This window comes from Crocodylus siamensis, chromosome 2 (assembly GCF_052110815.1).
Source record: "Crocodylus siamensis isolate JL-2025a chromosome 2, ASM5211081v1, whole genome shotgun sequence".
NCBI classification, from domain to species: Eukaryota; Metazoa; Chordata; order Crocodylia; family Crocodylidae; genus Crocodylus; species Crocodylus siamensis.
The window spans coordinates 169,616,724-169,640,223 of record NC_143396.1 but is presented as its reverse complement, the minus strand read 5'-3'; the positions used below and the strand labels follow the sequence as shown (position 1 = coordinate 169,640,223).

General features: G+C 48.8%; 1 protein-coding gene across 2 annotated transcripts in view; it reads right to left on the bottom strand.

Annotated features, from left to right (window-relative positions):
- LOC149871256 (B-lymphocyte antigen CD20-like) overlaps positions 1 to 23,157 on the bottom strand; it is a 31,256-nt gene extending 8,099 nt beyond the window's left edge. For both annotated transcript variants that reach the window (XM_090034893.1, XM_090034894.1), the window contains exons 1-2: positions 23,092 to 23,157; positions 4,016 to 4,246 (exon numbers count right to left, since the gene is read on the bottom strand). The gene's annotated coding sequence lies outside the window, so the exon portion shown is untranslated. The remainder of the gene's footprint in view (positions 1 to 4,015; positions 4,247 to 23,091) is intronic.
- Between the last annotated feature and the right edge of the window lie 343 nt (positions 23,158 to 23,500).

Sequence of the window (23,500 nt, the reverse complement as noted above, 5' to 3'; positions counted from 1 at the left end):
CATGCTAGAGCTGAGCATAAGATGAATTCTGTAGTACCCAGAAAGAGAACACCCTGAGTACTTCTACATCCGCTCTACTCCTCCCCCTCACCCCTGCATCAGGGTCCAACCCTCTGCACAAATGCAGGAGTGCTACTCCTAAGCCATCCCTATCTAATATTTATTAAACTTCTTGCCAACATCCAAGGAAGGAGATTCCACAACTTCCTTGAGGAATCTGTTCCACAGACTCACTGTTCTAATACCAAGGAAGGGATTTTTTTTCCTGAAATCTAATTTAAACCTACACAGCTGCTATTTAAAACCATTGTTTTGTGCTCTGCCCTCTGCAGTAGAGAACAGTTATTCTCCTACTTCATGGCAGCCTTTCAAATCTCTGAAGACAGCTATTATGCCCTGCTTCTTAATCTCCTTTTCTGCAAGCTAAACATACCCAAGTATCTTATTGTTTCCTTACACAGCTTGCCTCCCAACACCTTTATCATTTTTGCAGCTTGTGTCTGGACCCTCTCCGACTTCTCCATGTCCGCTTGTTGATAATACAGCATGCAAATTATGTTTGCTTTTCCTGCAACAGCATTATATTGGTGAATCATGTCGAGTCTGTGTGATCCACCCAAACCCCAAGACCCTGCTCAGTAATGCTGCTACCCAACCAGTTACTTCTCATTCTTTATTTGTAGATGTGGTTATTCTTCCGTGGGTATAGCACTTCACATTTGTCTGTATTACACTTCACCTTACTGCAATGTCCTTTGGCATGCTATTGCTATCCCCCAGAGTGGATCCTTCCCAGTTTCATGTTGTCTGCAAACTTGATCAAGAAGCCCTCTATTCCAGCATTATTAATAAACATGTTAAACAGTCCCAGGACAATCCCTGGTGGAACCCTACTTTAAACATCCTGTCATTCTGACATCAGTCGGTTTAGTTACCCTTTGCTTAGGTCACTGGTGACATGTAGGGGCTACATGCGGGTGCGCATGCACCTCCCCGAGCGTGATGGTGCATGACCTATGAAAAGGCACTGCTGACAGTGTGGGCGGTCACCTCTCACTACCCCTCCCTGCCCCCCTGCTGCCAACAGCACCTGCAGGTGGCTGCTGACCCCTGGTCAGCACTCACGACCCCCACACACCCCTCTGCCACTGACAGCACTGGCAGCATCTGCGGGAGTTCCCCAGTTACTGCCGCCTTGCTCCCACCACCACTGCCGTGCTCCTGCCACCTCTGTGCCCCCCCAGCCACCAGGGGCATGTGTCATTCATGGCTTAGGTGGACTTAGGTGCCTAAGTATTATCCTGTTCCTCCCTGCTCAAGTCCTTGAAAATCCATTAATACATCTACTTCTGTAACCAGGAGCCAATCCGGAGGGGCTGAACTGGTGCAGCTGCACCCTCCTCCCCCAACTTCCAGACTGTAGGGGCCAGGCTCAGGTGGAAATAGTGACAGTGGCAGCAGTGGAGTGCTGGGTTCCCCCATCCTGCCTAGTACCTCAGCAGGCATGAGAAGGGGAATGCCCTCACCCATCACTGCTACCTCATCACTGCTCCCAAATGAGCTCAACCTCCATTCAACCTATGCAAGAGTGGCTCTGAAGCTTCCCAGGGACAGCAGGGAAAGCAGCAGTGGCAGGAAAAGGAGAAGCAAGGGGACCATGCCTTTGAGCATTGAGGAGAAAGTGTCTGTGGGGTGAGTGGGATTCTTACTTGCTCTAAGGACTTTTCAAAAGTTCCCAAAGGCTCCCTCAGTGTGATCTACCCGCACTGGTGGGGGGTACAGGAAGAGGCTGAGCGCAGGGTGCAATTACCCGCACCTGCCTTTGCCAAATCCTGTATCTGCCCCTGTCTGTAAAACATCACCATCTTGCCTTTACGACTGAGTAAAAAAAAAAAAAAGAAGCAAGGAGGAAGTCTACCCCACATGTTGGATTAAGTCATTTTCAGGGGTTTGAGCTGCATGGAACAGGATTGCACGTAGGTGCCTAGTCTACTTATGCACCTAATAAGCGGAATAGGATCTGGCCCTCAATGACCTGCCCAAGATCACTGAACTGGACCCAAGTCCTAAACTAAGCACACGAAACACTGGACAATCTGTCCTGCACATGAAATATAATCCCTGTTTATATTGCATCTTACATACATGGTTATACAGCATTTACTTTGTCACTTGCTTAGGTCCAGGAGGTCAGATTCTGAGCTTGGTTTCATTGGTTTAAACCTGCAGTAACTCCACTGAAGTAAGCAGCAATAACCCTGATCTACTGCAGTGTAAAAACCACCACAGCCAAGCCCATTGCTATGGAGGGTGTATCCATACTGTAGTCCAGAGGTGAGACTGCAGCTCTCATAGTGCTGCATGAGCTAGCTTTAAATGCCTGGCTAAGATACTGATAAAAAGGTTGCCCCAGCTGCAAGTTAAGCCTGGGTTAAGCACTTGGATACTTTCCCAAGGTCTTAAGTGGGTTTGGCAGCCTACATTGAATCCATGATGCCACAGGCTACCCTGCTATTAGTACCCAAGCCAGCTTGTTTAAAGCTAGCTTAGGTATATCAGCAACAGCTGCAGCCACACCTGTGGCCAGTAGGGCAGACACACCCTGAGAAGCACTGGGCTAGGCTCTGATCTCATTTATGCTGGAGTAAATCAGGAATCTATCCAATTCATAAAACAGAGCAGCTTTAGATTTAAAACTGATGTAACCAAAATCCAAATCTGAATCCGATTTATGAGTCATAAAACATATGTCATTCCACCCCAATAATTCAGCTGGATTCTGTATAGCTTAAGCCAGGGTGAGAATGAACCTGTTCACAGTGATGGAGCAGTTTTAGAGCAAGCATTCATCTATAAGCATAAAAAAAATAGTTTCATAGTCTGTAGGGTCGGAAGGGACCTGAGCAGATCATCATGGCAGGAAAGAGTACTTGTCTTAAAGACCCCCAAGGTAGGAGCCAGCACCACTTTGCTTGGAAGTTGGTTCCAGATCCTAGCCGCCCTGACTGTGAAGTAGCGCCTCCTGATGTCTAATCTGAATTTACCCTCTGCCAGCTTGTGACTGTTATTTCTAGTCACTCTTGGTAGTGCTCGGGGGAACAGGGACTCCCCCAGTGCCTGCTGGTCCCCTCTGACTAGTTTGTAACAGGCAACTAGATCCCCCTCAGCCTTCTCTTGTGGAGGCTGAACAGGTTCAGATCCCGCAGCCTTTCCTTGTAGGGCCTGCCCTGCTGTCCCCTGATCATACGAGTGGCCCTCCTCTGGACCCTCTCCATGTTTTCCACATCCCTCTTGAAGTGCGGCGCCCAAAACTGGACACAGTACTCCAGCTGCAGCCTGACCAGTGCCGCATAGAGGGGGAGGATCACCTCTTTGGACCTGCTCGAGATGCATCTGTGGATGCATGACAAGGTGCAGTGGGCCTTCCTGACTGCATCCCTACACTGCCGGCCCATGTTCATCTTGGCATCAATGATGACTCCAAGATCCTTTTCTACTTCTGTACTGACAAGAAGGAAGTTCCCCAGCCTGTAGGTATGGTGTCGGTTGTTCCTCCCCAGGGGCATCACGTTGCACTTGTCTGTGTTGAATCCCATCCTATTCTCATCCGCCGACCCCTGTAACCTGTCTAGGTCCGATTGCAGCCTGTTCCTTCCTTCTAACTGCCCACATCCCCCCACAACATAGTGTCATCAGCAAATTTGAACAGGGTGCTTTTTTCCCCCTCATCCAAGTCACTGATGAAGTTGTTGAACAGTGCGGGCCCCAGGACCGAGCCCCGGGGAATCCCATGGCCCACATCCCTCCAGGTCAAAAATGACCCGTCCACCACTACTCTCTGTGCGTGGCCCTCCCGCCAGTTGGCAACCCAATTGACTGTGCAGGTGTCGACACCTTACAGTCACACCAATAGTTCAGTCCCATCCTATCAGCAGATGCCTCAGTTTTCCTGACCTATAGTTGGGGTGGGGAGTTGGTTAAAGCCCTTTGCATGGAAATTATTGAAGAATATTACCTATTGTATGAAGCTCACACACATAGCACAGGATACCTGTCCCTTCAAAGTAGCGAAACCACCTTTGTCCTGCTGCAATGAAGAGCTGGCCAGGGTCCAAATGAAGACTGGAGACACTGCTTTCTATCCTAGTCTGAATGAAGTTAAGCAAATGGGAGAGCAGACTGGAACCAGGATGCTCTTGTGAGGGGCAGACCAAGTGGGGAGGAAAAGCAGGTGGGCAAGAGAAACCTTCAAAGAAAAAAAACAAGCAGCTCAATTTCTTTTCGACCTTTTTTTTTTTTTGGAGTTTTTGTAGCCAATCAGGCATATTATGTTTGGTCACCTGATTTCTGAGAAAAACAAAGAAACAGTTTCATTTCCTGCAGAAAAAGTATCAAAACACCACAAACTGGACATGTCTATCTGAGACATTTACTGCAGAGATGACTAATTAGCTCCACAGTAATGTCTCAGCATCTACACATGCCACCCCTATTAGGGCACAGGAAACTAATAAACTCCACAGCAGGGTTGTATTTGTAAATACACAGTAGCACACATGTAGATGCTGACAGGGCTGGCTGGGGCACAAGAGTGCTTCAGTGTGGGGGCTACCTGCTAGTGATCCCCATGCTAAAGCATCCTCATGCCCCAGCTAGCCCCTCCACAGCACATTGAGCCTAGCTGGAACAGCCCTGGGCTGGCAAGCTGACCCCCAGGACCCTGCCAGACTGGGCTGCTCTGACCTGGCTCAGTGTGCTGCAGTCCAGGCGCACATGTAAACGACACACCTGAGAGCAATAAATTCCAAAGCAAAAAGCTCAGAAGTTTATTGCCATACATTAATGGCACATGTAGACACATCCACTGAAAGCTGACAGGGATCCTGGTTTTATCTGTTTAAAAATTGCAATTTCTCTGATAAAAAATCCCAGATTCTCTAACTAAGAAAACCCCAAATCCACATTTTTCCACATTTAAAATGAAATGCCGCTGTATATATAAGTATTAGTTGAACACAATGTTTGATTGATATATTTACAATTTTAAGGTGGTTTCTAAGCCTACCAGTGCCTCAATCATTATAATAAAATACATTCTAAATACCTTTAAATGTTGAAATTTGATTTTGGTTGTTTTATCGTTGCTCACCAGAATACAGGTCCAGCTGCGGGTGTCCCCCGACACTGTTTTGTGGCACCGAGCAGCACTGATATGCCAATGCCCTACTCCTTCCCCTACCCATGCTGGTGCCCCTCACTCCCAAGCCACAGCCCCAATAGCCCTGCTATGACAGCAGCAGGGGGCACAACTCTGCACCACTGCTTTAGCACCTCACTTTGGCAGTCATGGTGGTGCAACGCTTCTTCCCACACCAAGTCCCACTTTGTTGGGCTGTGGAGGAAGCTCCTACCTGGAGCTGGTCTGGCCTGGCTGCAGCCCCATGTCCCACTGTGGGCCCAGAAATCTAGGGACACATATGCCCCCCCACCCCTCCCCAAGACTTACCTGGAGGAAGCTTCTTTCCACTGCTGCCTGCCTGCCACGTGCACGTGTGCACTCAAACACATGCATGTGGTGCCCCCTGAATCCCACAGCCCCAGCCTCAAGCAGCCCCTTGCACAATGAAAGGAAGCCAGCCTGCAAAGGGAAACCCACTGTTTTCTGTGGTTTTCTCCTTTAGATGAGAAAATCCCTCTTTTTCCACGGCAAACTGAAACCTGGATCCCTGCATAATGAGTGAAGTGTGGTGAAATGATGACTTTTGTGATGACACCATGTATCATCACCAGGAGAAAGCCAAACACTCAGAGTTGGGCATGAGCCTTCCATCCCAATGGCTGTTCTTGGCATCAGCTCCTGGTCTCATTAAATGGGATGTTTGCCTTTGGTTTCAATTAAACTAGAGTTTGACTGCCCAGCTATTAATGGGAAGGAGGATCAGGACTCATTTGGATTTACTGTATCCCAATATGGAGGAAGAAGTGCAGAAAAAACAGACCCTTCAAAAACACAACCATGATTATAATGCTAAAGAAAGAGTTTTGGGGTGGGTGTGATCCTGTCTACACAAAAATGTCAGTACCCACCAACCCACTTGGATTCCAGGCAGGATCCAAGAACAAACAGGACCCTTATCTTTTAAATTGGAGTCAGTAATGGCCAAATGGTGAGATGACATCAGGATCACATCTGCTTCTGAACCAACCTACCTGGGGGACCAAAGCAATTGCCTGAGAAGGAGGGGTTTTTGGAGGACCCAGAATTGGGTAGAATGATTGAGAATTCTGAGCCCAGTAATACCCAACTATCCACAAACTCTCCTAGTCAGGAGGTCAGAGATGCTGGAGACAGACATATACTCCCCGGGCCAGAGGAGAAGCCTGTTCCTGAGGAATGGCAATATCCAGCTAGAGAACGGAGAGCTCCTAGTTATTTGAAAGATTATGTCTGGGTTGTAAATTAAGAGGGGAGGAATGCAGTAATTGGGCATTTATTATAGCGTTAAATTGTTAGTCATTATTATAGGATGGAGCTTAAGAGCTAGAACTCCACCCCCTGTTGTTCGAGAATTATTTTTATCTTCTCAGTGAGGTGTTGTTTGTTGCTGAATAAAACAGTGTGCTGTTTTAGGCCTGGAGAAAAGTCTCAGTATTCTTTGCTAGGTAAGAAACTTAACAAAAGGGTGGTGGGTCCTCTTCATCCTCTTCCTCTTCCTCTTTGCCACTCCTTGTGATTCAGGTTGAAGGCTAAGGTGAAGGCACATACAAAAGTAACCATTTTTCAGGAAGTCAAGTAGGGTGCAACAGAATTGCTCTTAAACCCACAGACCACTAATGGGTAGAATAGGACTACCCTCCATGCATAAAAGAAACATATAAGCCACATTTCTGCTTAGGTGAGATCAGCTCCAAGGGATCAGCTAGCAGGTTAACCATTTACTGCAGCAGAAAACTGACCCTGACTGCAAGTTCATATGACGGGGACAGTCTGTGGCTCTCCACAGGTTGGACTGGGCAGAGAGAAAACTGTTTATTTAGCTTGTTGCCATTTCTCTTTGGAGATGAACTGCTGTCATCCAGTTATTTCCACAGCCCCTTTTACATAGCAGCTGCTGGCTGGGGCCAGTTAAAAACAGTTCCCCATGCTTGAGAGTGCGGAGGGGTGAGAGAGGGGTATATGCATGTGGGGGGTTGCTATTAAAGGAAAGTTTTGTTTGTTCATCTACATGGATCTTAGCCAGCCAATGGTGGCCCCCAAGAAAATTGCCTGTCATGACTGAGTGTGCCCTTGATGCCAAGAAGGCTACCAGCATACTGGGCTACATTGGTGGGACTGCTGCAAGCAGACTGAGGGAAGTGATTATCCCCCTCTATTCAGCCCTAGTGAGGCCACATCTGGAGTACTGTGTCCAGTTTGGGGCCCCCAACTACAATAAGGATGTGGAAAAATTGGAGAGAGTCCAGTGGAAGGCAACAGAAATGGTGAGGGGGCTGTGGCACATGACTTATGAGGCTAGGCTATGAGAACTGGGCTTATTTAGTGTAGAGAAGAGAAGACTGAGGGGGGATTTGATAGCAGGCTTCAACTACCTGAAGGGAGGTTTGAAAGAGGATGGAATTGGACTGTTCTCACTGGTGGCAGATGACAGAACAAGGGGCAACGGTCTCAAGTTGCAGCAAGGGAAGTTTAGATTAGATATTAGGAAACATTTTCTCACTAGAAGGGTGGTGAAGTACTGCAGCAGGTCACCCAGACAGGTGATGGAATCTCCATCCTTGGAGGTTTTTAAGACCTGGCCAGACAAAGCCTTGGCTGGGATGATCTAGTTTGGGGTGGTCCTGCTTTGAGCAGGGGGTTGGACTAGAAGACTTCCTGAGGTCTCTTCCAACTCTAATTTTCTATGATTGGTTAGATGAGAAATCTGGACCCCAATTTGTCCCTGCCTGTCAGTCAGGGAAGCAGTGGGCTGGGAGAAGGTCATGAGGTATTGATGAGGAAGCTTCCACTGCTAAGAAAGTGGCTGCAGGCACCATGAGGCCTTCCATCCTGCATGCCCTCTGTCTGTCCACACTAGCCTCCCTAGAGGCTGTTATTGGAATGATATGCTTTCCCTGCTACCCAGTGTTTGGGACCAGCTTGTAGGAGACACTAGAGCTGTTTCTATGAAGATACCCCTGCAGCCCACCATGTTGGTTCAAAACCATGCCCCTACCATGAGATTTCACCCAAGGGTGGTGCCATGTAGGCAAGAAAAGCAGCACTCCAAGCCCAATGATATCTCAGGGCTTGACCACCCATGAGACACAGCAGTGCAGGTCTACAAGGCATTGTGACAGTTATCATTACAGCCCTAATCTAGGGTTGCTAACCCTCCAGGATTGCTCTGGAGTCTCCAGGAGTTAGATTAAATCTCCAGGAGACTACTAAGAGTAACCCAGGAGACAAATTATAGGGTATTCATTAAAAATCAATATTAAATGTTGAACCTGATGTATACAGTAGTCCAGTGGGTTTTTCAAATGTAATAGCAATGTGAATTTGCCTTCCTGACAAAGTTTATGCACTGTAATTAACGTCAGCATGCCATGTGATGAAACCTCCTAGAACAGATTCAAACAGAGTTGGCAACCCTACCTTAATCCCATCAGATGGGAAGCCCATACAGCCACAAGCCAAGCCAAACAGAATGATGGCTCAGCACACCCTTTCAAGTCTATTCACTCCTGAAAGAAACAACTTTCAGGTACTAGTTGAATTTTTACCTTCTCTGTGGTAAGCTTTTTTTTTAAAAAGTATGTTATGATCCAGCTGAAAATGGATCAGGACATCTCTGAGGGGCAAATGTTTCTCAAGTGCTGTACAATGTATTACCAGCCACCAAATTATTTCCTCTAGAGCTAGCCCCAAGTACTTCACCTCTGAAATACTATATATTAAACACAAATATATATATATATATATATATTACACATACATACACACCAGGCTAGTAAATGGACTATTGCAGAAAGCTTTTGGTAATTAAGGGGTAGATATTTAAAAATGTTCAGCTGCCATTTCAGGACTCTGAATGAAGTGGCCAGGCTTGCAAAAGTGTGGAGAACCCAGCGGCTGATACTGAGAACAGAGAGAAGTTGAGGACTGAGAATTCTGAAAATCTGACCCATGGTGTCTATTAGCACTGCCCACTGGAGTCAGTGGGCAACATACCCAGCTGGAGTACATTAGCATTTCTCTGCAGGAGCTATCGGAAGTCATTCACAGATGATGTAAATCAGTACACCTCTGTAGGAATGAATGAGTGATATTCCCTGTCATGCTCTAGGTGTCAAAGGGCACGTCTACATGAGACATGGTACTCCGCATTAGCATAGTTTACTGTGCAGTAAGTGCACATGTTTACACATACACACTTATTGCACAGTAAAAACCATTAATCGCACTTAAATTTGCTACTTGCAAATGCAAAATAGCAAATGTAAGCAAGATTAGTTACTGCACAGTAGCATATGTGTAGACATAACCTAGGAGCAAGCTTCCTGGTCTGCCTAGCCACTAGGGCACTGGCCTGAGGCCAGCCCCTGGACTACAGGCTAGAAGCCTCTAATGGCTCAGGGATGGGCTGCTTCTATGGCAGCCACTGTCTACATGGTATAAAAGCCCACAGACATTTTGAGCCCTGGGACACACTCACCTGGGAGGCTAAGGACACTGCAGGCCCTGTGTGTTCCCTTGGGCAGGACACAGGCTAACTGTGCCTGCCTTCCAGCACCCCAGTGCTGCTGCTTGGCACTGACCTGCCAAGTGCTGCCAGGACAGTGCTGTCAGGGCCAGCTAGGTGCTGAAGATTGCTGCAGTTCTGATGACTTTGCATGCATACACCATGATCCAAAAGGACTGACAGCTGCCTACTACGGCTACTACTACAGTCAGGGAGGTATATATCTATCTGCTAGCTCTGAATCTCTCCAAGTCTGTGAAAACCCTAACTGCTGTGTGGGTGTACTGCAGACCTCCCATGTGTCTTGCTGTGATAAAACAGCTCAGCTGGTGGTTTTCCTGTTTTTAATAAGCACTGCAAGCTGAGAACTGATCTGCCCAGTTAACTGCAGGAGTTGCCTCAAGGTCAAACCATTAACTACCACACTTGACAGAAACAGATTAAACTTAAATTGTTAACAATGAAATGTGAAGCTTATAAAACAAACAATGGTCTTCCTGCTTCCTCCTCCCTCCCCTTGACCTTCTGCTTTTCAGGTTAGCCTCAGAGGCAGATATACATCATCAGGTAAATCATTATTACCTAGTCCAGGGTCATGAAGACTATGTGGTCAAGGAAGTCCCGGATGAATCAGATGAAGATAACTTCTCTTGGTTTTCTTCTGCTATCTAGAGTTTGCAGTCTATAAGAATATAGTGATATCTTTTCAAATTGTTTGTGAACCTTTGCTGAGGGTGGCAGGCTGGTAGGGTCCTTGCTTGGCCTTCCTACCCTGAACCTCATCTTGGGTAAAGCTTGCCTCTGCTCCAGTGTCTGCCCCCTGGTTTCGGTTCAGAGGAGATGGTGGCTTGGGAAGGGAGGCTGCTCACCACTCATGAGGATGTTACCTGGAGGCACGGCTGTCTCTCTTGCTCTGTAGTCCTCTTATCCCTCTAGTCTGAACCATGATCTGTGAGCTCCATTGTACTCCTGTCTTCTGAGCCCTCCTCACTCTCAGTGGGACCTGGCTGTGCCTTGCCTCTCTAGGTGGGCCCTGTCCCAGTTGCCTACTGGGCTTCTGCCCTCTTGGTCTGTATTCTTCAACTAACAGTCATTTTCTTACTGTGAACCTGAGCCTACCTGGCTCAAAGATACTTCCCTTTGCCTGGGACAGTTAAGGCACACTGCAAGAATGGGATCGTCCCAGGCTTTTCCCTGTCTGTCCAACTCAGGCACTCTTAAGCCTGTCTCTGCGGTCTTAGCAGCCTCTTCCCTGCAGATGGGACTCTCCTAATCTGGAGGAAGTCCCTTTCTCTTCCTTCCTCTATTTGTTTTATCAGCCCCAGGGTGACTACTAATCAGTCTGCCCAAATGTCCTTCCTTAACCAGGGGAGCTGTTTCCCACTCCCTGCTTGTTAAATCCCCATGATAAACTGTGCAGGCTTGTTACCCGGCCCTTTCAGGGCTCCCCTCCTCATACTCTGTTTTCTGCCACACTGGGCTTTCAGCTCCTGACTCTAAAAGCCACACAGCATCACCGTATGCATGTAGCAAGACCTTGGATGTTTTCATCTTCTTAGTTAATACAGTTGTTTGGAAACCAATATTGTCTGTGTGGTTTCCTCCTATTCTTAAAGTTGTGCAGAGAATTGATTCAGGCAAATATTTTTTTGCAAGCAGGTTAGAGAACTCTGAAAAAGTGTTTCACAAGGCCAAAACTTTTTGCAAATTATTGTTGAATTTGGTGAATAGTTCCAGCTGGAACCCCCCACCCCGGCCAGAGGTAGTAAAAGGGAGAGGCCTATCCTAGCCCAAACAAGTGAAATTCTCTGGCTTCTGTTGTACAGGAGTCCACATACACATGTCCACAAACAAATCACCTCACACCCCAGCCACATCTCCCACCTAGTTATCTGACTCCAAGTATCTCATGTGATCCACTGCACCTTGCCCATTCCTCTCTCCCACTAGGGTTTGACTGGTGGCATCCCAGTTCTTACCCACCTGGATGTGTACTAGGTCAGGGGCAGGTTCTGGGCTCTCACAGTGCTTTTTGACTACTACCATTTACCATAGGACATTTTCTCCCCCACCTCTCCTTCCAGCCTGGTTCAACCCCTGCCTGACATGGCAGCCAAGATGCCACTGCCAGGAAATACCCCAACCTTTCACAGGGCTGCCGGATGCTTAGCACAGAGGAAAAGCACTTTCAAAACAACCCAACAGAGTCTGGCTGCTTTCCAGCCAACTGTGTCAGATTCACCACAGAGATAATGATTAGCACTTGGTAAAACAAATATTATCCCTTGCTTTGTAATGAAGCCAAGCCAAATAAGTCTCCTTTTGTTAGCACTGCCCCAGGCCATCTAAAAGCCAAAATGCGTCAGTGGTGTGCCACATGTCACTTTGCTCACCACTGCTTTTCGAAAATACAACATGTTCAGGATGCAAGCATCAGGGGAGCACTGAAGGATAACAAGAAAGTAAAGAGAGGAAAATCAGAAATGTCCACAGGATATTTGAGTCAGATGTGTGAGTATTCATTCCCCAAAACAAACATGAGGCAGCTTCTTGTGGAGCCAAAGATACCTTCAACACAATGGACAGCGCATCCCACAACCAATAGGCTTGCTTACCACAGAAGATGGTCCTCAAGAAAATTATAAGTTTGGAATTACTATCTAGAAGTACACCTTGGATGCAAGTGAACAAAAAAACTGGTGTTCACCACAGATGAACCTGCAATGTGACCCACAACATATAGGCAATTTTATTTGCTCTGAAGTTGACACAAAATGTCCAGTGCAGGTGACAAATGAAACATTCCCAAAGAACAACCAAGGAAGATGGTTTTGGCAGCTTTCAAGACAAGAGAGTTTTAAGTAACACAGAAGAGTGAGACAGTGGCTGGTTTATATTTCTGCAGTTCATTTGGTTTTCTGTTTTTGCCCTTGCCTCTTTTTGAACCAGGCCACTCCAACTATGGTTATGAGATCCAGGTGTTGCGAATGAAGATAGCTCACATTTAAAAGAAAGATGAAGGGCAGGGAGTTCTCTTATCCTTTGAGTGCTGAAACAGAAGTTTTGCAGCCACATGAGTAAGCATTTTTTATATTTATGCACAGTTGCCAGTTTCATTACAATATAATCTGGACATGTGAGCAGCTACTGAATCTTCTCAGTAGCCTATATGCTGTCAGGACAAGTATGCAGCTGCGTACGTATATGCCAGTGGATAATTAAGAACAGTCAGCATGGAGTCACCAAGGGCAAGTCATGCCTGAACAACTAGATTGCCTTGTATGATAACTGGCTCTGTGGATACAGGGGAAGCAGTGGACATAATATACCTTGACTTTAGCAAGGCTTTTGGTACCATCTCCCACAGCATTCTTTCAAGCAAGCTAAGGAAGTGTGGGTTGGATGAATGGACTGTAAGATGGATAGAAAGCTGGCTGGATTGTTGGGCTCAATGGGTAGTAATCAATGGCTCAATGTCTAGTTGGCAGCCGGTATCAAGTAGAGTGCCCCAGGGGTCAGTCCTGGGGCCAGTTTTGTTCAATATCTTCATTAACAATCTGGAAAATGGGATGGACTGCACCCTCAGCAAGTTCACAGATGGCACAAAGCTGGGGATGTAGAAGATACTGTGGAGGATAGGGCTAGGATTCAGAATGACCTAGACAAACTGGAGGATTGGGCCAAAAGAAATCTCATGAGGTTCAACAAGGACAAGTGCAAAGTCCTGCACTTAGGATGGAAGAATCCTATGCACTGCTACAGCCTGGGGACTGACTGGCTGGGCAGCAGCTCTGCAGAAAAGGACCTAAGGGTTACAGTGGACAATAAGATAGATACAAGTCAGCAGTGTGCCCTTGTCACTGAGAGGGCTAATGGCATACTGGGCTGCATTAGTAGGAATGTTGCCAGGAGACTGAGATTCCCATCTATTCAGCACTGGTGAGGCCACATCTGGAGTATTGTGCCCAATATTGCAGCCCCCACTATAGACAGGATGTGGACAAACTGGAGACAGTCCAGCAAAGGGTAACAAAAATGGTTAGAGTGCTGGGGAACATGACTTTGGAGGAGAGGCTGAGGGAACTGGATTAATTTAGTTTGCAGAAAAGAAGACTGAAGGGGGGATTTAATAGCAGCCTTCAACTACCTGAAGGGGGTTCCAAAGAGGATGGAGCTAGACTGTTCTCAGTGGTGATAGATGACAGAACAAGGAGCAATGGTCTCAAGTTTCAGCAAGGGAAGTTTAGGTTAGATATTAAGAAAAACCTCTCACAAGGAGGGTAGTGAAACACTGAAACAGGTTACCCAGAGAGGTTGTAGAATCTCCATCCTCAGAGGTTAAGACCTGGATAGACAAAACCTTGGCTGGGATGATTTAGTTGGGGATGATCCTCTTTTGAGTAAGGGGTTGGACTAGATGACCTACTGAGGTCCCTTCCAACCTTAATTTTCTATGATTTGCTAGCCGAGTGGTTAGGACACTTGTCGAAGAAGCAGGAAATCCAAGCTCTAGGCCAGTAGGTGCACAGGTACACAGAAGTATGCCACATTATCCCCTATGTGAGGAGATAAATGCTTTCTTCCCCTCTCCGACTCCCTGTGCCTGCCCCAGCTACTCCAGCTGAGCTTGTGGTTGCTCTTTTGGGGGCTGCCACTGCTTCTGCTGCCTTCCCTGCCCTTTCCCACTGCCAGGCAGCCCCTGTGCTGGCCCCCTACAACATTCCCAGCACCAAGCTCTTCAGTGAGTTGGCAGGAGGGCATCTTCACAGACAGAGACATGCTTTGCAGCCTGGCTCATCTCCTCCATACCCCCAGGGCCAGAGGGAGCTGCAGGGGCAGTCATAGTTTCATAGTCTGTAGGGTCGGAAGGGACCTGAGCAGATCATCTAGTCCGACCCCCTGCCATGGCAGAAAAGAATACTGGGGTCAAATGACCCCAGCAAGATGTTCATCTACCCTCCTCTTAAACACCCCCAGGGTAGGAGCCTGCACCACTTCTCTTGGAAGCTGGTTCCAGACCCTAGCCACCCTGACTGTGAAGTAGCGCCTCCTGATATCTAACCTAAACCTACCCTCTGCCAGCTTGTGACCATTATTCCTGGTCACTCCTGGCAGTGCTCGGGGGAACAGTGACTCCCCCAATTCCTGCTGATCCCCCCTGACTAGTTTGTAACAGGCCACTAGATCCCCCCAGCCTTCTCTTATGGAGGCTGAACAGGTTCAGGTCCCGTAGCCTCTCCTCATAGGGCCTGCCCTGCTGACCCCTGATCATGCAAGTGGCCTCCTCTGGACCCTCTCCATGTTGTCCACATCCCTCCTGAAGTGCAGTGCCCAGAACTGGATGCAGTACTCCAGCTGCGGCCTGACCAGTGCCGCATAGAGGGGGAGGATCACCTCCTTGGACCTGCTCGAGATGCATCTGTGGATGCATGCCAAGGTGCGGTTGGCCTTCCTGACTGCCCCTCCACACTGCCGGCCCATGTTCATCGTGGAGTCAATGACGACTCCAAGATCCTTTTCCGTCTCCGTGCTGGCAAGAGGGGAGTTCCCCAACCTGTAAGCGTGGTGCCGGTTCTTCCTCCGTGTGCAACACCTTGCACTTACCAGTGTTAAACCCCATCCTATTCTCATCCGCCCACCGTTGCAACCTGTCAAGGTCAGCTTGTAGCCTATTGCACCCTTCTAGTGCACCCACATCCCCCCACATCTTAGTGTCATCAGCAAACTTGAACAGGGTGCTTTCTACCCCCTCATCCAAGTCACTGATGAAGATGTTGAACAGTGCGGGCCCGAGGACCGAGCCCTGCGGAGCCCCACTGCCCACGTCCTTCCAGGTCGAGAAGAACCCATCCACTACCACCCTCTGGGTGTGGCCCTCCAACCAGTTAGCGACCCATTTGACTGTGTGGGCATCGACACCACAGTCTCCCAGCTTTTTGATGAGGACAGGGTGAGAGACAGTGTCGAAAGCCTTCCGGAAGTCCAGAAAGACTACATCCACAGCAACCCCTGCGTCTAATGATTTGGTGACCTGATCGTAAAAGGCCACCAGGTTGGTCTGACAAGACCTGCCACTGATGAACCCATGTTGGTTGCCCCTGAGCATGCATTCCCCCGCAAGGCCCTCCTGGATGTGTGCCAGGATAATTTTTTCAAAGAGCTTACCCGGGATTGAGGTAAGACTAACTGGCCTGTAATTTCCTGGGTCCTCTTTTTTTCCCTTTTTGAAGATAGGGACCACATTGGCCCTCTTCCAGTCCTCCGGCACCTCACCAGAGCACCACGAGTGCTCATAGAGCCGCGCCAGGGGTCCCGCAATGACCTCGGCCAGTTCCTGTAGAACCCTAGGGTGAAGATCGTCCGGACCAGCGGACTTGAACACGTCCAGCCTCTCCAGAAGTACCCTAACTAACTCCTCGCTAACCCCTGGCCCAGGCGTGTCTCTCCCGGGGCCCGAGGGGGGCCCAGCAGGGAGGTGGCTGAACTGGTCCCTACTTAGGAAGACAGAGGCAAAGAAATCGTTAAATATGTTAGCTTTGTCATCTGGCATGACGACTAAGTTGCCCATCGTGTCCTGCAGGGGCCCCACATTACCCGGGACCCTCTTTTTACCCCCTATGTATTTGAAGAAGGACTTCTTATTGTCCTTAATCCGGGAAGCTAGTCCTATCTCCATCTCTGCCTTGGCCTTCCTGACTGCCCCCCTACATCCTCAGGCGACTGTAACATAGTCCTTCTTGGTGATGACCCCATCCCTCCATTGGATGTCCAAGGAGACTGGTCGCTCCTTAAGGTGACAATCCTCCAAGCCCAAAGGAAGGTAATCCCAATGAGGATCAAAGGGAGCAGGAGAGCACACAAGCCTCTGTGGCTCACCAAAAGCATCTAGGAATGTCTCCTTGCTAAAAAGGAGGCTTATACCCAGTGGAAAGAAGGGGTCATCACCAGGAAGGGCTATTCTGTAGTTGCTCGGGGATGTAGGGGGGCGGTCCAAGGCAGAGATGGAACTCGGACTAGCTTCCCAGATTAAGGACAATAAGAAGTCTTTTTTTTTTTTTTTTTAAATACATAGGGGGTAAAAAGAAGGTCCCGGGTAATGTGGGGCCCTTGCAGGACGACATGGGTAACTTGGTCGTCACACCAGATGGCAAAGCTAACATATTTAACAATTTCTTTGCCTCCGTCTTCCTAAGTAGGGACCAAAACAGCCACCTCCCTGCTGGGCCCCCCTCGGGCCCCGGGGGAGGCACACCTGGACCATGCGTTAGCGAGGATTTAGTTAGGGAGCTTCTGGAGGGGTTGAACGTATTCAAGTCAGCCGGCCCGGATGATCTCCACCCTAGAGTTCTAAAGGAACTGGCCGAGGTCATTGCAAGTCCCCTGGCACAACTTTATGAGCACTCGTGGTGCTCTGGTGAGGTACCAGAGGACTGGAAGAGGGCCAACGTGGTCCCCATCTTCAAAAAAGGGAGGAAGGAGGACCTGGGAAACTATAGGCCGGTTAGTCTCACCTCAATCCTAGGCAAGCTGTTCGAGAAAACTATGCTGGCACACATCCAGGAGGGGCCAGCAGGGGGCTGCATGCTTAGGGGAAACCAACATGGGTTCATCAGTGGCAGGTCCTGTCAGACCAACCTGGTGGCCTTTTACGATCAGATCACCAGATCATTAGACGCAGGGGTAGCAGTGGATATAATCTTCCTGGACTTCCAGAAGGCTTTTGACACTGTCTCTCACCCCGTTCTCATTAAGAAACTGGGGGGCTGTGGTGTAGACACCCACACGGTTAAATGGGTCGCCAACTGGCTGGAGGGCCGCACCCAGAGGGTGGTGGTGGATGGGTCCTTCTCAACCTGGAAGGACGTGGGCAGTGGGGTTCCGCAGGGCTCGGTCCTCAGGCCCGCACTGTTCAACATCTTCATCAGCGATTTGGACGAGGGGGTAAAAAGCACCCTGTTCAAATTTGCTGATGACACTAAGATGTGGGGGGATATGGGCACACTGGAAGGATGCAACAGGCTACAATCAGACCTTGACAGGTTACAAGGGTGGGCAGACGAGAATAGGATGGGTTTCAACACAGACAAGTGCAAGGTGATGCACCTCGGGAGGAACAACCAGCACCATACCAACAGGTTGGGGAACTCCCCTCTTATCAGCACGGAGGCAGAAAGGGATATGGGGGTCATCATTGACTCCAAGATGAACATGGGCCTGCTACAAACTGGTCAGGGGGGATCAGCAGGTATTGGGGGAGTCCCTGTTCCCCCGTGCGCTGCCAGGAGTGACCAGGAATAACAGTCACAAGCTGGCGGAGGGTAGGTTTAGATTAGATATTAGGAGGCGCTACTTCACAGTCAGGGCGGCTAGGGCCTGGAACCGGCTTCCAGGGGAAGTGGTGCAGGCTCCTAGCCTGGGGATTTTTAAAAGGAAGTTAGATGAGCACCTTGCCGGGGTCATCTGACCCCGGTGCTCTTTCCTACCAAGGCAGGGGGTCAGACTAGATGATCTACTTAGGTCCCTTCCGACTCTAGCTACTATGAAACTATGACACCTGGCTCCCCTCCCCCCCGGGACCACAGCGCTTCTCCAACTATCCTCCTTAGCTTGTTGAAGTCTGCCCTCCTAAAAATCTAGGGCCGCTGCCTTACTGCATGCCTTTGCCACCTTGCGCTGGATGGTGAATTCCAGCAGGCGATGATCACTGTCACCCAGGTAGTCGAGCACCCGCAGCCCCCTCACCAGGTCATCACCCGTGGCCAGCACTAGGTCCAACAAGGCGTCTCCCCTGGTGGGGCTGTGCACCTCCTGGGTTAGATGGAGGTCCTGCACTCTGGCCAAGAACCTACAGGAGCGTTCAGACCTGGCTGACTGCTCTTCCCAGCAGATGTCTGGGAAATTCAGGTCCCCCATGACAACCACATCCTTAGCCTTCACTACCTCTGCGAGCTGACCCAAGAATTCCTGGTCAAGCTCTTCTCCCTGGTTGGGAGGTCTGTAGTAGACTCCCACCGTTGAGTCCCTTTCCCCTCCACTGCCTTGTACTGCAACCCAAAGCACTTCAGAGTGCCCCTCCCCTGGCTCCTTGCTAATTAAAGAGGATGTGTATTCCTCCCTAATATAGAGTGCCACACCCCCACCCCTCTTTCCTATCCTGTCCCTCCTGTACAGCCTATAGCCCTTGACATTGACCGCCCAATCATGCATTGCATCCCACCACGTTTCCATAATCCCCACTATGTCCGGGCTGGTGTCAGCCAGCAGGAGGGTGAGTTCCTCCTGCTTGTTGCCCATACTACGAGCATTTGTGTAGAGTCGCTGTCATGTAAGACCCTACAGGAACAGCCTTGGCAGCAGGAACTGCCATTGCCCCCTGATGTACAGACCATGGGGTCTGGAGCTGGCAGACAGTGGAAAGAGCAAGGCACAGCAATGCAAATTCTTGCCCCCACTGCTCTTAAGTGGCACCAGCTAGGTCAGCAGTTGTCAATATTTATAGCCTCCCCCCACCCAAGTTCTTGTCTGAATTTAGAGCTAGCTTAGTGATTTTCAATTGGGGTGCTGCAAAATTTGGAAAAGTTATTAAATTAGCTTTTTAACAGTTCATCTCAGCACTGGTATGATTTCCTCAGGCAGGGAAATGGAATGTTTTGAAAGATACACACCCACATACCTTTTTTGGTGAGAGTGAAATGTGCTACCAATTTTAATCCAGGGAAAAAGTGTGCCTCTGGTACCAAAAGTTTGGGAAACATTGCTCTAGGTACACTGCACCCAGAGGAGGTTGAACCTCTAGAGTTTGAGTCTCACAACACACTGTTCTACCTGCAGGACCATGTGTTAAAAATCACCATCAAAACTTTCCTCCAGACCCTCACTTTTGAAGCTGGCCCCCCTAACCATCCATTTGAGGGAGATATGCGAGGCCAGAAGAAAAAGCATGAATTACAGTGATGATTCCCAACAGGGGTCCCTTGATATTCTTTCAACATGATTCACAAGATAAACCCAGAGGGTATATCCCCCCCAAGTGAGAATATGGTTTCTCTGGGAACAAATAGCAGTGGCACATATTGGTCCTGCTGCTAGTTGTCCCCAGGCACACCCCTACACGCATGCTCGGGTTTGCGGCAAATGCCCCAGGTGGGGTAGGGGAGGCTGGTGCCAACACCTGGGATGAGCCTAGTAGCTTTAGCTGGGGTCCTAGGAACCTCCCAGGGCTGCAGCAGCAGTGATCTTGGTACACAGTTCCTGGCCAGCACCTGAAACATGGCTCTAGCCAGCCAGGCTCTGGTTTCAGGTTACACACACTGCAGCCACTTGCATCTCCCCACTTTTTTCTGCTGTAGGTTTTTTAGATATCAGGATTTCCAGGTATCTTATTTCGCCACCATGCTGCAAGTATGCAGCACGGCAAACAGAATCCCGAGTGCCACATGTATTTTGCAGTGCCTCAGAAGGTTTTGAGGAACTGCAAACTGCACATTCCCATTTGTGGGAACACAATCAGAGATTTCAAATAAGAATTCATAGTGTTAAAAAAAAAAACAAAAAAACACCTCTGACCTGTTGTGGTCCGAGTTCTTTGCAACAGAAGAATTACTATATTAATTTTCTGTAGTCAAAAAACAATTGTAAAGTAAGTGGTTTGAGTCTAATGAGGGATGCCTTCAGTTTAAAAAATGGTTAAGAACCACTGAGCAAGAGGATGGGTGGCTCAGTGTGGTAGGTTTCCCCACCCCCAAAATAAAAGGAATAGGCACTGGGTTCCAGTCTGGATCCTTTTATCTAATGACAATTGCAGTCAATGGAAGGTATAGTGGCTCAGCTCCAAAAGGAGAAATATCTAGACATTGCTTAACCTGCTGCACAGTAATTTCAAAGAAGTGTACTAAGTGAGAAAGATGCAGTTTCAAATACCCAGGGAGGGAGGTGGGCTAGAATCCATGTCTTCAACATCCTGACAGAGTGCCTGTTAAGGTACTCCTCAGGTATTGGGCCTAGCCCTAAAATATATGAAATATTGAGTATTTGCCCTACCTTCCTCTGTTTGTTTTCCAGGCCTTATATTAACGTGTGCACAAACATAGCCAGAGTGTTCATAGTGCACAGATAAAAGAGTTACAAGATGTAAAAAGGTATCAAAAACACCACTTATGTGGCTGGACAAGTGCCATTTAGGTGCATAAAGTTCCCAAAAATTGCATGGTTATTATGTAGAAATAGTTTCAGCTCATACACTACGTAAGCTCACTACTGTTGACCACCAAACTCAGCAATCACTTCAATAAAAAAAAAAAAAAAAAATATTATTGGTGCAATGTGCTAGAGAAGCTTATTGCTATAATAAAATATTTAGCAACCCACAACTCCGCATTGCACAAAACAGATCAGCTTTCCTCCCTACACAATGTCAGGTTTTTGGGTATTGTTCAACTATTTGCTAAATTTGACTGTTATGCAAGAACATATGAAGAAAGGGTCTCAGAGCACTACCTGAAAAAGAATATACAGAATGAACTTGTATAATTAATGGCTGAAATTGGATAGCCATTAAACTACGGGTGGGCAGTTATTTTGGGCAGAGGGCCGCTTACTCAGTTTTGGCAAGCTGTCAAGGGCCGCATGGGTAGCCCTGCCCCTTAACAGGTGCCATGCCCTCTGTTCACTGTCTTGGGACCAATGTCCCAGGGCCAGCACTTGTGGGGCCCAGAGCAGGGCACAGGCTGGCAGGGGTCTGCAGAGCCGGGCTAGGCTGCACCAGCAGGGAGAGTGGGGAGCTGGCCCAGCTCCGCAGAGCCCCTGCTGGCCGGGACCCTGTACTCCTGCTGCCCTGCTCTGGGCCCCACTGACACTGGGCCCAAGACACTGGTGCAGGCCCCATGCTCCCACTGACTCCCACATCTGCAGTGCCCCCCCAGCCCCATGGTACAGGTGGGGGGCAGCAGCAGCCCTGACCCCTGCTCACTGGCACGGAAGGAGCCGAGTGTGGGGAAAAGCAGCTCCTCCCCTGTCCCATGGCCAGCTCTCCCTGCTGTAGCCACTTCCAGCCTGCGTGGGGCTATCCCGAGCAGGCACAGGCAGCCCCATGTGGGCTATGAACAGCTGCACCGCAGGGCACCAGCCACAGGGCAGGGGAGGGGCTGCTTTTCCCTCCCCGCACTCAGCACCAGCTTGTAACCCATTCCCACTGCCAGTCTGGGCCCTGCACTGGCTCCAGGCTTGCCTGTCGGGAGTGCACCATGGTAGGAGCAGCTGCTCGGTGCAAAAGAAAGCGAGCCCCCAGCTTGTCGTGCCTGGGAGTGTTTGCCACTGCCATTGCTGTGCTGCCCAGTGCACAAGTGCTGGGCAGGCAAAAGCAGAACACACCACCTGGCGTGGCAAGCAGGGGTGGGCTTTCTTCCATGCCAAGCAGCTACTGCTGCCACCGCCGCCACTTGCTCTGCCACTGAAATAGAGAATACTGAGCTAAATAAACTTTACACTGGGTGTGTCTATACATGCAATTAATGCTATTTGACTTTACTGCACAGTAGATTAAAATTTACTGGTCAGTAAGCACCTGCACGTGTAGACGGTGATGCTTTACCATGCAGTAGATTAGTCTACTGCACAGTAAAGCATCTTGTGTAAGTGTGGCCACTGTATGGTATTTCTTATGGTCTTACCTTAAAATATAAACTTTCAGTCACTATAATGGCTTCCAAGAACACAAGTGTTAAATGTGCAAGATAAATTATTTAATTAAAGCAGCAAAGTTCTTTTCAAACCAATCAAAGCAACAAGCAGGAGGAAAGAAGCCAAGAAATAATAAGATAAATATATCTGTGTCATCAGGTGGTGTCCCTAGGGATGTGACCTTGCCAGCTTTGCCCTACAGGTGCCTTCTATTCTCCCCTGCCACATCTTGAGGATGGAGATCATAGATGGTAAATAGGGAGGCTGCCCTCAAGGTGCTATGCCCTAACCGTCCTGATGGACCCCACTAAACTATGTAGGTTCTTAGACCATTTGCTTGGTCCCATTCTAAGTAAGTGCCTTGCAGGACATCCCAAGCCTTATGGGCTAGATGCACAACTCCAAAGCCACCCCTTTATCATACCCCATACCTCACAGATGGCATGTTGACGTGGTTTCTCACAAGGCCTCAGTTTAGTTCGGCCTTAGTAACTGTGCCCTCTAGCACCGAGGTCTGCTCACCCCCCATTGCTGTGCCCTCAGGCACTGGGGCTCTGCATGGTAGTGTGCCCCAGTGAGGCCTCCTCCTCCCCAATAGCCTCAGTCTGGTCCACCAAATTAAAAGCAACAGCATAAACGAGCCTCTGAACTATAACAGCAGCAACCATAACCCTGGATACTTTAGTCTCACCAGCGGAAGCACAGGCACCCAAGTATCTCCATGGAGCTTTTCTCCACAAGCTCCACTCTCCCTGGCAGCTGCTAGGACCCTAACCACCTTCAGGCCCAGCCCCGCCTCCTTCCGGTCAGCTGACTGAGTGCAGGGGCAGGCCAATGCCCTCGTTAGCCGGCTGCCACAGTAACCTGCACCTATGGGTGTTCTGCTTGGCTCCTAGGGCCCTCTCTCTAGGCAGTTTCTGCTCTTAAAGAAGCAATCTGGGAATGCGATTCATGAGAAAACTGTTACAAAAAAAACAACCTTAAAAGGTTTGCTCTTGATTAATTTCAAAAGGGTAAGCAAAAGATAATTTGGTTCACTTGTCTTTATACAATTATAATTTACTTCATTTTGTAGGCATAATACTAAATTCCATATGAAG